This window comes from Protopterus annectens, chromosome 9.part0 (genome assembly GCF_019279795.1).
Source record: "Protopterus annectens isolate FY-2018-M chromosome 9.part0, PAN1.0, whole genome shotgun sequence".
NCBI lineage: Eukaryota > Metazoa > Chordata > Ceratodontiformes > Protopteridae > Protopterus > Protopterus annectens.
In genome coordinates, this window is record NC_056743.1 from 415,071,731 (window position 1) to 415,088,728 (window position 16,998).

Sequence of the window (16,998 nt, forward strand, 5' to 3'; positions counted from 1 at the left end):
AGCTCTTCTTGGAGTTCATGTAGGACGCAGCCCGGGACACCGTCTGGTCCCATTGATGCTGTGTTTTTTGCTTTGGAGGGGGCGGCTCTTACCTGAGCATCTGAATTTGTCAGGGCGGGGGGCAGCACTCTGCTGGGATAGATATTTGCCCTTTTGGGGGGGGGGGAGTTTGCACTGAACCTGTCAGCTAGGATGTTTGCAATGTCTGTGGGTTCGGTGTATTTTTTGTCATTTTGGACTAATTCTGAGCATATCTGGGAATTTCCACCCAGGTTCCTAACATAACTAAAGAAAGCCTTGTGATTATCCTTAATATCCTGTGCAATTTTTCTCTCGAAGCTGGCCTTAGACGATTTTATGAGTGCCCGTAGTTTTTTGCTAATACTGATCAGAGATGCCTTCCCTTTTTGGGATTTTGCTCTATCATGTAGTAGCTTCCTCCTCCTATTGTATAGTTTGTTTATGGCTGGGGTCCACCAGACAGGACGTCTGCCTTTGGAGGATTGGGTCTTGGTTTTATTTGGGATTGCATGAACCATGCATTCCTGAAGGTGTCCATATAATGCGTTTATAAAGGATTCTGCTGTCTGGGCCGTATTTTCCACAGGCCCGGGTGCTTTGAAGGATTCCACCTCGGTTTTGAGGAGTGTGAAATTTGCTTTAGAGAAGTTTTTCACTGTGGTTTTCTGGGCAGGGGGTGGGGTCGGGATGTGAATATCCAGTGAGATTAGTTTATGGTCTGATCTTACCAGTGAGGGATACACTTCTGGTCTGGAGCATAGAGTCCCCATGTTGGTGATGATCAGGTCCAGTATGTTTTCCCCTCTTGTGGGAGTGGTGACAAGTTATTCCATAGCATTTGAGTTTATAAATTCTAGGAACCTTTGGGCTAGGGTGTTGGAGCTAGAGTAATGCTCCCAGTCTATGTTTGGGTAGTTGAAGTCGCCCAATATAATGGTGTTTGGAGAGACCTTCATATTTTCCAGTGTTCTCAGGAAGGCCGAGTGGGGTTCCTGGGTTTGGGAGGGTGGTCTGTAGCAGGCTATAAACTGGAAGGCAGTTTTACCCACTGCTAGTTGCACATGGATAGTCTCTGATGCTTCGTGCTGTGCCACCAACCTGGAGGTGTGGGTATCTTTGGCGAATATTGATACTCCCCCTCCTTTTGTGGTTCGGTCCAAGTTTTGGGGCCGAAAAGCATGGTATGAGGTATAACCTGGTAGTGCTGGGGTGCTCTCGGGAGCCTTGAACCAGGTTTCTGTTACTGCACAGATATCGATGTTTTCCATGCTAAGGAGAGTTTCGAGTGCGTGCATCTTGAGGTTTAGACTTCTGGCGTTGAGTAGCATTACTCTTAATTTCTTATCCCTTGTGATACCTATGGAGGTGGGTTTGTCTTTTGAGCCTTGCCTAAAAAAGGCACTATGGGGGTGGCAAGAGCCTTTGTCAATATCCAAAAGCCCAGGGGTGACAGGTGCAAGCCGTCCCTAGCGAAGCATCGTGTCTTGTCGAGCATGTCATCCCAGGCTGACAGGCATTGGATCCCCTTTGAATGAGACCAATACTTAAGCCAATTGTTGAAATTGATCATCTTGTCTTCATATTGTGGCATCATTCTTGGGGAGGGTAAGATGTTATTCAAGGTCAGGGTCATACCGGCTTGGGCTACATGCTCAGAGAGCTCCTCTATGTCTCTTTTCATGTAGTCCAGGGAGGTACGTCTCAGGTCATTCACACCAGCATGGACAATGACTGAGTCATATTTGTACTTGCCTTGGAGTGACCTGAGTGCTTGTGTTATGTGGCAGATCCTAGAGCCCGACAGGCAGCTCACTGTGACCTTCTCCTTGTTCAGCCTGGTGAGCAGGACGTCAGTGTGCCTGACGATAGAGTCACCTATTACAAGTGTATCAGATGTGTTGTTTAGCCTTAAGGGCTGTGACTGTTCGGCACACTGGCTTTGTGAGCTATGTGTTGCACGTGTTTTGTTTTGGGGTAGTGGTTGCTTAGGTGTCTGCTTTGGAGGTCTCTGCTGCTTAGGCAGATTTTTATTTAGAGCATCCGAGTATGTTTTTGTGTGTTTATGTGTTTGGTTTGCTGTCGTGGTAGGTCTATGTGAGACTGGAATTGTAGTGAGTGTGTTTTCCTTCATCTCCTGACTGGTTACGCCAGTACTGAGTTGAGAGAGCTTAGCCTCCAGTTTTGGCTATATGGCTGCATCTCTCACATGTGTTGGAATTTGTTGGGAGGAGGAGAGGGTTGTCTGTGTACATGAGGCAGTTGTAACATTGCCTCAAGTTTCCCAGATTCACCAGCTGGACTGGAGAGGAGATTGACAACTGACCTTTGGACATGCTAGAATAGTATTGGGAATTCCTTTATAATTGAAAAAAGGGCCAATGGGGAACAAGGTACTCAAGGGGAGCTTGTGAGGGTGTAGTGCTTTTAATTTTTTAGTGCTGACTTATATAATTGCTTTAGTGAGCAAGTGCCAGGCTTTAGAGTAGGAATAGGGTGTTTATTATAAGAACTAGATCAGTTCTAAGGGAAAAAGTGAAGAGCAGTTATGTATGGAAAAATCACATTGCACTGACATATACTTTTTTTGTCTATCTAAAAGCCCAATCAAAAAAAATCCCTTCATCTGTCATCTTCATTCCTACCAGTGAGGTGCAGGATCTAGATGTCAGTCATCATACACAGCTGTTTCAAGATTTTTTCGTACATGCTTAGTCACCCCTCATTCTTTGCCTGGCTAGACCACAGTCATAGGTTCATACTAGGCTATCTGCCCTTGGGCATTTATAAGCCTAGCCAGAGTGTGTTTTGCTTTCGCCACCCATTTTAAATTAATTTTGCTATGCCCTTTTTCGAGGTTAGTATACTGTGCCTCTGTCTAACATTGACACAGAAGTGATACCCGGGGTAAACCTACGATCTCCCATCCACTCATCAAGATTCGTCTTGAAGAGAGTCAGTGAGGGACTCTGCCTAACCTGGACTGGGATTTTATTCCAGAGTGAAGGGTTATGAATCTGTCCCTCCAGCATGTCCTATTTATTTCAGTGCTGAGGTTCAAGTCTCTCGAGCGCATAGCTCGATGGGATTTGGATTTTCTGAGGTGCAGCATGTCCATTAATTCCGGGTTGGACATGGCTTTATACGCCAGGCACAGATCGCCTCTGAGCAGGCGGTATGCCACTGAGTAGAGCTGGAGTTTCTTTAACCGGGCAGCATATGGCATCTGTTTGAGCCCTTTGATCCTCTTGGTGAGGTACTTTTGGGGTCTTTCCAGTTGCTGCAGCTGTATGGTAAGGTACATCCCAAAAGGGGCATTGTACTCAATTATGGGCCTGATGAGGGCTGAGTAAAGAGGCACGATGACCTCCCCTGATCTAGATGTGAATCCCTTCATGATTAGGTGGGCTATGTAAAATGTTCTTCTAACCACTTTGGCCACTAATAAGTTCTGTGGTGCATTCCACATGTGCTTCCAAACATGCCTGTTCTTCAAAGTAAGCATCATACCTCCACAACAGATGAGTCCCATCACGTCACCAGGCCCATAACATATGCTGAAGGATGTAAAGAGAACTTGCAAAAGCTTCCTAGAGCACACTGTAAAAGATAACCAGCTTTCAGCACACAACTCAGCACCTACTTTTCCCCATTTACAAGTACTGCATATTTACACAGCTCATCAAAAAGTCACAATTAAAGCAGGCCTGTGCCCATTACGTCCACAAAGTCTTATTCCACACAGGGAAATGTTTTATCATAGTTCACTGTCTTAATTAGGCATACAGATTCCACACTCAACAGGATGGAGAACAACAAGGTGACTGTAAGCTTGCAAGTCAGGTGCCAGGATCCATGATGTTACAAGGTCCCTAAAACCAGGCAAATATGAGTAAACCTAGTGATGGCCCATGTGGCAGGTAATGACCTGACATGCTCCAACTGGAGGGTCATTCAAAAAGATGTGATAGATTGCTATCCACGTATTAGAGGCATGTTGCCTTTTAACAGTTGGCTGCATCATTCTTGGGAGATCCAGTATGTGTCAGCCTGGGATGACATGGTAGCAAAGACTTCCTGTTCTGCCAAAGAGATAGCTTACACCTTTCCATTCAGAGCTTCCCTATGCTGGCTAAAGATTTTGTTTTCTCCAAAGTACCTTTTTCAGGCAGAGTCATCCTCCTGGTCATTCCTACATAGCAGCAAACTCAGATTCGGACAACATGGCACTCAGTACTAATTAAAATAGAAAAAAAATTGAACTCGAGGCCTTCTTGCAACTCAAACACATTCATATTTGTGTAGTTACTGAGACATGCTTTCAGTGCAGTGGCAGCACTTTCTGTAAACTAGGGTTTAGACCTCCTCATGGTTTTCTATCTTTGGGTAACTGCGGAGAGTGTCTGTATTTATCACTATATCATCACCTCACATCAAATTACTCACAACCCTAACTTGGAGTTCTAGCAGTCTTAATCAAACTTAAGAAATGCAGCTGTTCTTTCATTAATAGTTGCAGACCCCCCCTTCATTGTACTGCAAAGATCATGGAAGATGTTCATCATATTGGTCACTGTTGCAGTAGCCTTAGCTATATGGATTATATCCTGCCAAGGATATAACAACTGTACTGCTTTCAGAGCTTCAGGGCACCTTCCATACTCAAACCACAAAATAACAGATTTGAGTGCCAATCCATTTCTTGCTGTTGATGAGAGCACCCCTCTGTGGGCTTTCTAGGATCAATGATTGGCTTGTGCTGTTTCTTTGCTGGGTAGATAAGGCCCTATTTGGGGAAAAACCTTCCACATTTCAACAAAAAAAATGTTTTTTTTTTTCCTGCAGAGTAAAGATTTTTTTGTTATCTAGGAGTCTGTGTTTAGCTGACTGGCACAAGTCTTGAACTGCACTTTTAAATGAAAGTGCAGTTTTTCCTTTTAGTGTAAAATATGTTTAAAGTAGCTGAGAGCCACAAAAAGATAAAAGTTAAGCAAACAGCCTTTTCTGTAACAAACAAAACACACTTAAACCAAAAAGTAGGTACATGAAGAACAATACGGCACACAGGTGAATCCCAGCAACAACCTTTATTGAGCACTTTCGCCAGCAATAAGCTATTGACTTTTTCAGAATACCGGAAGCTTGGTTAGCTTCCTTACTTATACACACACGTAAAAAAACATGTGACTAAAAACAATTATACAATCCGTTATTTAAATTCATTAAAATTATGCTTGTGGTTAAACCACAAACTACAAAACTACTTAAAACCATTTAACAACAGATAAAACTTATTGTTATTGTAAAGACCCCCTCGTTACTTCAGAAAACTAAACAATATTGCACTGACCCTCAACTTATAAAATCCACCGTATTTAAATGTGGAATTCAGCTCTTAGTTTGAGAAAACTTGATATAGAAACAGTTTCATTAAGCCCAGGTGGGCTCATTGCATTGCATTTAAGTTGCTACATCAATTCATGCAATTCTAAAAATAAATCAGAAGGACCCCCCCCCCCCATCCTTACAGCTGACCTATTCCATTACAGTGAACTTAAAATAATGTTCTTTGTTGTCTTTAATGTGCTTATACAAAGCATTATTAACATTACACTTCCTGATATCATATAGATGTTGACATATTTGTTTGTTAAAGCTGTTTATATTATTTCTAATATAATATCTTTGGCAGCTTTGACAAATTGCTGCATATACCAGATTTTTATTACTACAGTTAAACTTTTGTTTTAGATATACTTTCCCAAATCCCTGTATGATGAAACACTCATTCTCCAGAATGTGCGGGCATTGATTACAATGCCCACATTTCCTCATGGTACCTTTAGTCTTAGTGTATAAGTTGGCTTCCAGTAAATTCTTCAGAGACTTATCTCTTTTATATACTACTAGTGGGTGGTCTCAAAACTTACTTTTAAACTGCTGCTCGATATCAAAAAGTGTCCAGTTATTTCTTAATATATTCTTAATACTCTCAAAAGATGGGCTATATGTTAACACCATTGAATGCTGAAATGTTTTAATATTAGTATTGTCAACCGGGACATTAGTATTATATCGCTATTAACTAATGTCCCTAATACTGATGAAAAATGGCCTTCATTTCTTTTATTAATAATTTCCTGGAAAATAGGCACTATAAAGTTTTTGGGGTACCCTCTTGCTAATAACATCCCCTCCAGGATCTGCACTTCTTTCAAAAAAAGTGCGCTGTCACTCACCATTCTTGCCAATCTAACTCCTTGCCCCTTTACCAAGGATCTTTTTTGGTGCATAGGATGTGCACTAGAAAAATGTAAAAGGGTATTGGAGTAGGTGGGCTTACGGTATAATGTAGAAACAAACATATTGTTTTTCTTATTTTTAGATAATGTAATATCAAGAAAATTTATGGTATATTCATTAGTTACCATAGAGAATTCCAGGAATTGTGTGCTAGAATTCAAAAATTGCAAAAATTATTGCAACTTGTCGTTGTCCCCATCCCATAGGATTAGGATGCCATCTAAAAAAAGTCCATAAAATAGACATTTTTTTATATAACTCACTCTTAAAAACTACCGTGGTTTCCCATTCAGCCAATACAATGTTTGCAAAAAGGGGCCCGCATGAAGCCCCCATTGCCACTCCCACCTTTTGTCTGAAATAATGTCCTTCAAACAGTATAAAATTGTTTATAAGTACTAATTCCATCAGGGTTTGATACATCCAAGTCCTGGAATGTCTTAAACCTGAATGTTTACATAGGAAATCATAAAACATAGTGATCCCTTCATCATGTGGTATTGTCGTAAATAAGTCCTTGACATCAGTGGTGGCAAAAACAAGAATGTTAAGTTGTCAATCTCGCCTTCATTCTTGCTTGATGGGTTCGGAGCCGATCCCTCGGCTCCGACTCGGCACTTGCTTTAGCTCGAGAACTCCTTTTACCAGCTTGAGGCAGCCCCATATCCCATGATGCAAGGCAGGAAGTACCCAGATCTCGTTTGCCGCTTCGCTTGGGAGGTCTTCTCTTTACCAGCTCCTGGTAAGTAATTCACTTTTGTGACATTTAAGCCCCTTTTTACTTAAAAACCTTTTATTTTTGATAGTTTAACTTTAAACTTAAATTTTCTGACAGAAATCCCTGTCTCTTTTAAATTTTTTAGTCAGTTAATTTCCCTTTCCCATCCCCCTGTTAGGGTGTGTGTGTTGGTTTTTTTTACTAAATCCCGTTTTGGTATTAATTTAATTTAATTGGACTGGTGTGTGTGTGTTGTTTGGGCACCATGTCTAAAGAGAGGGTTTCAGGTTTTAAGAAGTGTGACTCGTGCTGTCAGAAGATGTCTCTGACAGACGGTCACACTTCTTGCCTGTACTGTTTAGGCCCTCTTCACCTGCAGGACTCCTGTGCTATTTGTCACTCCTTCAGCCAGAGAGTCCTGCAGGAGAGAAGGAATAAGTTGATTCTGAGGGGTCTTCTTAAGCCGGAGGGCTCTCCGCCAAGTCGGCCCCACAAAATCAACAAAATCTGCCAAGACCCAGGCTTCTGTTCCTAAGCCTGTGGCCTCGGCTCCGACTCGTATAGAGTCGAGATCGGCTCCGGCTGGAGCCGATTCTGATCTACTAAGCCTTCGGCCGATGGCTATCGGTGCCGAATCTGCTTTGACCACTGTGGGGTCGGTTCCGACCGGCTCCGACACCCACGCAGACGGCATCGGTGTCGGCTCCGATCGGCTCCGACACCCATGTGGCACAGGCATCGGTGTCGGCTCCGATCGGCTCCGACACCGTTACTTTGGTGGCTGTATCGGCTCCGCCTGGAGCCGATACATCGAGGCGTTCTGCCGGCTCCGAGAAATCGGTGCCGACAGGATCAATAATATCGGCTCCGATGACCCATTCCAGGAAGAGGTTGAGGTCTCCTTCCTTGGAGCCGATACTTTCGGCTCCGGCCTCCCCTCTTCTATCGGAGCAGAGCCATCGGAGCCGATCTTCAAGGTCATCCAGGTTGTCAGACCATGACCTAGAGAGAGTGGTCAGTAGATTGCTCAAGTCACAGGTACTGGCCCAAATGCTACACAGTCCGTCTCAGCAGACGACTGTTGGTCCACACCCCGTTACAGTTCCTCCTTCAACTCTACCCCAGAGTTTGGAGTTGGAGTCTTCGGGCAGGGTTACTGCTACGGCTGGAGGACGGATACCCCCTTCTGTTCCTTCAGCCCATACTCTTATCTCCTCTTCTTTAGAGGGATTCGGTGGTCGGGCTTCCATGGTCTCCTCCGAGGGGGTGAGTGGCATCGGACCCTTGTCCCAACCCGCTCTTCCCCTTGGAGCCTCGGCCTTGGTGAGCTCGGCTCCGACATCTGCCTCGGAGACTTCCCTTTCGGTGGCCCCTGGAGTTCCTAGCTCTTCGGAGCGGGGTCTCTCGGACCTGCCTGGGAGGGGAGCATTCGAGGTGATGAAGAGTGTACTGGCCACTGGTATCAGTCAGCAGTCTCTTCCCGTAGCTCCTCCCTCTATTGTACCTGTTGACATCTCTGCCACTTCTCTTGCTACAGGACCCAGAGATCCTCCGCCTCAGGTTTCCCCATTGGGAATTTCCCCCTCTTCCGAGGATTCTCCTGATGTTTCGGGAGATCCTCCTAGGAAGAGGACTTGTAAGAGGAAGCATGTAGACTCCCCGGAGTCTGTCACCTCGGATACTGACTTTGATGAGTCAGAGGGATCCCTAGATCCCCCTCTGAGGATGTCCCCTTCTCAGACATCCTAGAACTTCTGAAACAGAGGGGAAACTGGCCTCCAACAATCCCTCTGAGGATGAGTCAGTATACCTAGAGGCGTTTGGATCTCGGCCCTCCACCTCCTGGGTGTCTCCGCCTTCGACCCCCTTATGCAGGTTATAGCACGAAGGCGTGGACAGCTCCTGACTCTGTAGAGCCAGTCCCTAGGAGGCCTTCTAAATTTATAACTGCCCCTAGTGACAAACAATTCCTTACAAAGGGTGTCCCGCTGATGCCATGGTGGTGGCTGCGGCCACCAAAAGGAACTTGCAGATCCTTCCGTGCCCGTCCATCCTCCTAATAAGGACTCTAGGACCATGGATAGGTGCAAGCGGATGTTTTCCTCAGCGACCTTTGCTATGCTCGCTGAATTATCTTTGTCACTTCACCAGACTCCAGAGATATCCTGAAGGAGCTGGGGAAGTAGTTCAGGATCCTACAGCTGCAGGGGCCCAAGAAAAGATTGCTTCAGCTAGGAACCCTCAATTCCATTGCTAACTCCTCCATGCGGCTAATATCTTATGCTGCTGATGGAGCGAGTAGAGCCGCAGGCACAGGTGTGGCTCTTAGACGCCAAGCCTGGATGCGGCTATGTGATTTTATGGATCCCTTTAAGGCGTCCTTCACAAATTCTCCCTTTGATGGGTCAGCTTTGTTTGGCCCTCAGGTGAAGGAAACCTTGACCAGGTGTGAGCAGGACGGCAAGACTCTTTCTGCTGTTGGAGTCCGTTTTCCACCCCTTCTAGGCCTTATCCCAAAGGACAGAAGGGTGGGAAGATGTGGTTCCGTAAATCCCAAGGAGTCACGCCGATTCACGTGGTCAGTTTACCCCTAGAGGCAGAGGGGTAACAACAACAGACGCTCTAGAGGCAGAGGGGTCCAAGAACCAGGGCAACAGGGAGTCTCTTCCTGAAAAGCCTTTCAGCATCCCTGAGGTGTTGCCCGGCTGTCCCTCCTTGGAGGCAGTCGGGAAGATTATCACTGTACCCAGAAGCCTGGCATTCCCTCACTCAAGACAGATGGGTACAGTCGATCATATCCAAGGGTTACATAATTCCTTTCGAGGAAAGTCCCTTCCCTCAAGTTCCCTTCCAGATGTACCACCGGTCTAAGGGACATTGCAGAGTTAGAGATCGCAAAACTACTGCAAAAGAGCCATTCAGCCAGTCACAATAGACCATTCAGAGCCGGAATCTACTCAAGGTTCTTTTGGTCCCCAAAAGACGGGAGACTGGAGACCAATATTGGATCTCAGCAGACTCAACAAGTCTGTCAGGAAGACAAGATTCGAATGGTCACTCTTCAGTCAATTCTGCCCTTCTTACAGAAGGACAACTGGATGTGCTCAATAGATCTTCAGGATGCGTACTATCACATCAAAATTCACAGACGCTCCAGGAGATTTCTCCGCCGGCTGGGGTCCAGTCATTTCCAGTTCAGAGCCCTGCCCTTTGGTCTCACTACAGCCCCCAGAGTGTTCACCAAATGCATGGCAGTGGTCACGGCTCACCTGAGACGTCAAGGATTCCAGGTGTTTCCGTATCTCGACGACTGGCTCCTGTCAGCCACCACCAGGCATCAGCTTATACAAGCCAGGGATTACACAATAGACCTTTGTTCTCATTTGGGCATTTCAGTCAACTACGAAAAGTCATCCTTATCGCCCTGCCAGTCTATTACCTTCATAGGCAAACTTAAACACTGTTCGGATGTCAGCTACCCTTACAGAACAAAGAGTTTCAGACATTCAGACTCATGTCAGGATCATTCTGGCCAGCAAAAGGTACAGGCCAGAATGGTTCTAAAGGTATTAGGTCTTATGGCTGCGGCCATCACTCTTCTTCCCTGGCTCGATTCTACATGCGCCTCCTTCAGTGGATGCTGTTCACACAGTGGTCATACCAGCAACTCCCAATGCGTCACCAGATTCTGGTGACACAAACATGCAAAGAACATCTTGCTTGGTGGATCACATCGTCTCAGGTTCACCAAGGCAGGTGCTTTGTACCTCCGTCCCCGATAGCCACTGTCACCACGGATGCCTCCCTGATCGGGTGCGGGTCATTATCAGGGCAGGATGGTTCATGGGACGTGGCAACCGCTCGAGTACCATCTGCACATAAATGTCCTGGAGATGAGAGCAGTGCTTTTAACGTTGCAAGCCCTCAACGACTTTCTTCCCGTAGGGACAATTGCAGTCCACACAGACAACATGTCTGTAGTTTGGTATATCAACAAACAGGGCGGAACCAAGTCCTACCCCTTGTGTCGAGAAGCGCTCAGACTATGGCAATGGGCGATCTCCTCTCATCGGTTTCTGGTAGCAACGCATATCCCTGGGAAAACCAACATTATAGCGGACAGATTGAGCAGAGCTATTCTCATGCCTCACGAGTGGTCTCTCAAGCAATCCGTGGCGGAAGAGATTTTTCTGGAATGGGGTCGTCCATGTTGCGATCTTTTTGCTACTCCCCAAAACAGCAAATGTCCAGACTTCTTCAGCCTCTTCCCTCTATCAGGCCATCCCCAGAGACGCTCTGACCCAGGATTGGCCCCAGGGACTTCTTTATGCCTTCCCTCCATTTCCTCTGATCCCTCAGGTGATCCAGAAAGCTACCGCTTTGAGAGCCAAATTGATTCTCATTGCCCCTTACTGGCCTCGACAAGTTTGGTTCCCGTTCCTCCATCATCACCTTTTGGTGCAGCCGTGGCATCTGGACCCAGTGCCAGATCTTCTGATTCACCAATCGGGTCAGCTGCACCGGTCAATCCCTTCTCTCAACCTCACAGCATGGTTGCTCCACTTCCTTCCTTAGCCAGGCTTCCTTTGATCTCTAACCCAGTTAGAGATATCATAGTAGCTTCACTAAAATCCTCTACCAGGAGGATTTACACAAGCAAATGGAAACGTTTCTCTTATTGGGCTAAGGCCCAAAATATTGATCCTTTTACTGCCCCTGTTCAGGCAGTTCTGGACTTCTTAGCAGAGATTTTCCATGCAGGCTCCTCTTCTTCCACAGTCAGAGTTCAGTTGGCTGCTATTTCTAATTTTCATGTCGGGATAGCAGATCATAATATTATGTCCCATAGACTCTGCAGGGCTTTTTTGAAGGATTTTCCTACTAAAGCCTCCAATCAGGAATCCTCCTCCTCAGTGGGATTTAAATTTAGTGCTGACATCCTTGATTCTTCCCCCCTTTGAGCCAGCTGTTTCTTGTTCCCTGAAATATCTTTCTTGGAAAACTTTATTCCTAGTGGCTATTACATCTGCCAGGAGGGTGTCTGAACTTCATGCTTTTCGGTTCGACCCCCCTATTTGATTTTTCACAAAGACAGAGTATCTTTGAGAACTAATCCATCCTTTTTACCTAAGGTCGCTTCAAAAAACAATCTGAATCAATCTATTGATCTCCCTGTATTTTTCCCCAACTATTCAGATAGAGCTGAACAAAAGCTACATTATCTTGATGTCCACCGTCAGCTTAGATATTATTTGGACAGAACAAAAAAATTTAGAAAATCTGATCAACTTTTTGTTTCCTATGCGGATAATAAAAAGGCCTTCCTGTTTCTAAAGTGACTTTGTCCAGATGGCTTTCTTCGGTCATCACTGAAATTTATACGATCAGGGGAAAACAGCTGTGCTCAAAACCTAAAGCACATTCAACTAGGAGTTTAGCTACTTCTACAGCTTTTCAAGCTAGACTGCCTTTAGACACTATTTGTGCAGCGCCACTTGGGCCACTCCTCACACTTTTGTTTCCCATTACAAATTGGACTTGGCCTCCAGGGACAGAGCCAGTTTTGGCTCTACAGTCCTCAAGAGTTTGTTCCATTGAGCCACCCAGGATAGAGGTGCTAGGGACGGTCCCATCAAGCAAGAATGAAGGCGAGATTGACAACTTAACATTAAGAAGTTATGTACCTACCATAACGTTCCATGTTAGTTGTCTTCTCTCGCCTTCTTTCTTGCGACCCTCCCTCCTTCCCCCTGGCCTGGACAGACCTTGTATAAGAAACTATAATACTAAAGACCATTTAGACCTGGTCCTTTTTCCATTTGTAAGTTTCTTCTTCCTTTGGGAAGTATTGTTTATGCTTGGTGTTATTGCCCTTTTGTCAACAAACGAGATCTGGGTACTTCCTGCCTTGCATCATGGGATATGGGGCTGCCTCGAGCTGGTAAAAGGAGTTCTCGAGCTAAAGCAAGTGCCGAGTCGGAGCCGAGGGATCGGCTCCGAACCCATCAAGCAAGAAAGAAGGTGAGAGAAGACAACTAACATGGAACGTTATGGTAGGTACATAACTTCTTATTATCACTGTACAGTTCTTGAGAAACTTTCTTTAAGCAATCCCATGAATCAATCAAATATGACTAAATTGTTTCAATACATCTTTACAGCCTACATCTATGAACTTTGCCAATGAATACATTTTGGATGCTTTTGCATCAACGATAGGTCTCATGGGGGGGGGGGGGTCGGTGGTGGACTTGTGTATCTTAGGTACACTGAAAATTGTTGGTATACGTGGGTGTTCTTGCTGCATAAAATCATGTTCCCCTAAACTTATTTGATTGTCTAACAATAAATCCATTAATACAATATTGGTGTACCTATATGAAATGTTAACTTGATTGAGGGACACTTCCTGTGTTTCACTATACAAGTGTGTTAGCATCTTCTGAATATAAACTTCATAATCCATAACCACCAAACCGCCACCTTTATCGGGTTTCATCAAACACTTTTCTACTACAGCAGACTAGCATTTTGCCATAGCCTTAGGTGGGTGACTGCTGTGGCCAAAGCTGGTTCCTCAGACCACTTATATTTTGCCCCAGATCCCTCTGCTGTAGCACCTACAGATGTTATGGACTAGAGGTTAGCCATGATGTTCATTGTGTTTAGTCATTACAATTGGGTTATCCTGCTAGCAGGCTGCCCGCAGTTGGCCTGAATTCCAAAGTCTAGGTCCGCGTCGGTTGCTGTTGCCTCCTCCCTGACGTCAGTGCGCCAGGGGTATAAAAGATGCAGCCGATGCCATTTTTTTCAGTCTTTCTTGCCGCGTAGTGCCCGAAGCAAAAGCAGTTTGCAGGTGCCGGTTGACTCCTGAGATTTTCAAGTTCGAATTTCAGATTCGAAGTCTTCATTAAAGCTAAGTAGCCCGTTGGGGAAACTTTTTTCTTGCTCCAGACCGATGTCAGAAAAAGTTAATAATTGTATTTCTTGTGGGAAGCAAATACCTCATAAGGATTTTCATTCTTACTGTATTCTTTGCCTAGGCCCTGACCACGACGTTGCTAGTTGTCGGTTTTGTGCTAGATTTAACCAACGCACTATTAACGTTGGTATGATTTTGCATTTCATTACTTTGGCAGAAGATTTAATTATATAATGCCGTCAGAACAGCCTACTACCGGAGTTTATAAAAACGCAAAGAAAGGACAGGCATCCGAGGTCCAAAACCGACAACGAGGCTTCCGCTAAGCCTGTCGCCGGTTTGCCGGTTCTCAGTGAGGCACATTCGCAACCCCTGACGCCTGCTACCTCAGAGCCACAGGCCACTTCAGACTCCCACGTGGAGCCAACCAGGCCACTGGAAACAAGGTATTGGACACTATGAAACTATTCCCTCAAATGGGTCTGGAGCCGCTGAGCAGGCATCAACTTCTGAGGGTGTTTTCAGGCCTACACAGTTATATGTGAAAACAACTTCAGCTTCAAAGGCAAAGACTAAAGCACTTCTAAAGACAAAGAAACAAGTACAACATTCTCCTGGACAGGCCTCCATGCCTAAAAAACAGATGCTTAAAATGGCCGAAGACCTAATTACTTTGATCAGGGATTCCCATCCCCCACCTGATAAGAGGCCTAGGCAAGAGACAGAATATGAATCTTCAGATCAGGTTTCCATTTCCTCTGATTCCTCTTCTGAACAGGAATATTCTCTTCCTATGAGGATTCTGATGCTGAAGAATCTATCCCTTCAGCCTCTCCTCCTGAGGTTTATGCTTTTGGGGAGACCCTGCATACTATGAGGGAGTACTGCCACTGAGAGAGCCAAGATTACTCAGAATCCAAGAAAAGGCTCAGAGACTTCCTTTTATTACCTCAACACAGACCCCTTGCTATTCCTCCTGTTTTAGACATTGTAGATGATGTATATCCGGTTTGACTCCTGACTCTTTACCACCAGCTCCTGTTAAGCCAGACAGATACTACAGGGTTCCTGATTCACATACATTTCTTTATAAAAACCCTGCTGCTGACCTAGAAACTATCTCTCAGGGTCCCAAAGGGGTCAAGGCTTCCACAGCAAAAAACCCTATCCCCTCTGATAGGGATTCAAGGGCCCTGGACAGATGAGGGAAAAAGATTTACACTTCTGCTACCTTGGCTGTAAGGGCTTTAAATTGTCGGTTTCATATGCTTAAATATCAGCAATATCTTATGTCACTGCTTAAACAGAAAATATTGACAACTTCAGAATGTGCAGAAAACAAAGAAATGCAGGATTTATTGCATGCAGCTGAACAAGTGGGAAAGCATACTTTGCAATGTGGTTTTGATTGTCTAGAGGGCTCCTGCAGGGCCGCTGTTACGGGTTCTGTCATTAGGAGGCATGCTTGGGTAAAGGAACAGAATCTGCCTGATCATGTTAAAGCAAAATTATTAGATGCTCCATTACAGCATGATACCTTGTTTGGTGTTAAAGCAGAAGAGGTTTTGAAGAAAATGGAGGACAAAACTAAATCTATGCTAACAGTCAAGGATTTCTTACAGGTACAGCCTCCCAGATTTAGCAGGAACTGGCCTACAAAGAATTGGTCCTTTCCAGTGTCAGACAGGCCACAAAGAGGCAGATACAGACGCCCCAGAGGCAGATCACAGCCCCAAGGCTCATACAGGCCTATACAATGGGGTGCTTCTACCTCCAAAAGCGGAGAGGAAAAATCACAGCCATACAGGAAACAGTCTCAATGACTTTCCCCTGTCAGCACCAAGCACTTATCTTCTGGCAGCTCATTTGGGGGGAAACCTAGCACTTCTTTCACAAAACTGGCACATGCTCACCCAGGACAAATGGGTCTTAAATATTGTCTCACAAGGCTACAGGTTCCACTTTCACACCCTGCCAAGGGCATACAGTATGCCAGACCTGCCAAACAATCAGTGGGCGGAGGCACAAAAACAGGTTTCATCCCTCATGGACATGAGGGCCATTCAGCAAGTACCACAGCAAGAGCAGGGACTAGGATTTTACTCAAGACTTTTCTTGGTGCCCAGAAAGGACAAAGCCTGGAGACCAATACACAGGACCTGTCTATCCTAAACACATTTCTGGATATTCCAAAATTCAAAATGTTAACTCTGCAGCAGCAGCTTCTGCCCATGCTGGGCAAGAAGGCTTGACTTGTGACTTTAGACCTAAAAGATGCATACCTGCATGTCCCAGTCAGACAATCTTGCAGAAGATACGTCAGATTTATAGCTGGCTCAATGCACTACCAATTCTCTGCACTGCCCTTTGGCTTATCTACTGCGCCCAGGGTCTTCACAAAATGCCTGGCACCAGTAATTGCATTTTGCAGACAAAGAGGAATACGAATATATCCTTACTTGGACGACTGCCTTACTCGAGCAGAGAACAAGGACATTCTACTACAGCATCTGGCATTTGTAAAAAGATTACTAAAAGGCCTTGGGTACACAGCAAACGAAAATAAATCAAAACTCGTACCCTCTCAAGAGATAATATTCCTGGGTGCAAGCTTACATACAACTGCCCAGATGGCTTATCTCACGCCAGACAAACAGACAATTGACTACTTATTTCAAAATGTTGGCAACAAAGACCCAGTTATCTGCAAGAAAAATTCTGCAGACGTTGGGCTTCATGGCATCCTGCATTCTGCTAATTCCATATGCAAGACTGCATATGAGGAAACGTCATTGGTATCTAAAAAGTGTTTGGACTCAACATTGCCACAGCCTGGAAACAATAATTACCCTCATTCCCTGCCTGCAACAGGAGTTTCGATGGTGGGCAAAGGCCTGTCACCACAACACAGGATAGCCATTCACCTTGCTCACAGCCAGGCAGACACTAACAACAGATGCATCACATTATGCCTGGGGGGCCCATATGGCAGGAAGATGTATTCAAGTCACATGGTCCGCAAGTCAAATGCATCTAC

General features: G+C 45.2%; 1 protein-coding gene across 1 annotated transcript in view; it reads left to right on the top strand.

The window, feature by feature from the left end:
- LOC122811243 (tumor necrosis factor receptor superfamily member 10A-like) overlaps positions 1-16,998 on the top strand; it is a 1,311,615-nt gene that overhangs the window by 1,112,393 nt on the left and 182,224 nt on the right. The gene's annotated exons all lie outside the window — the stretch shown is intronic.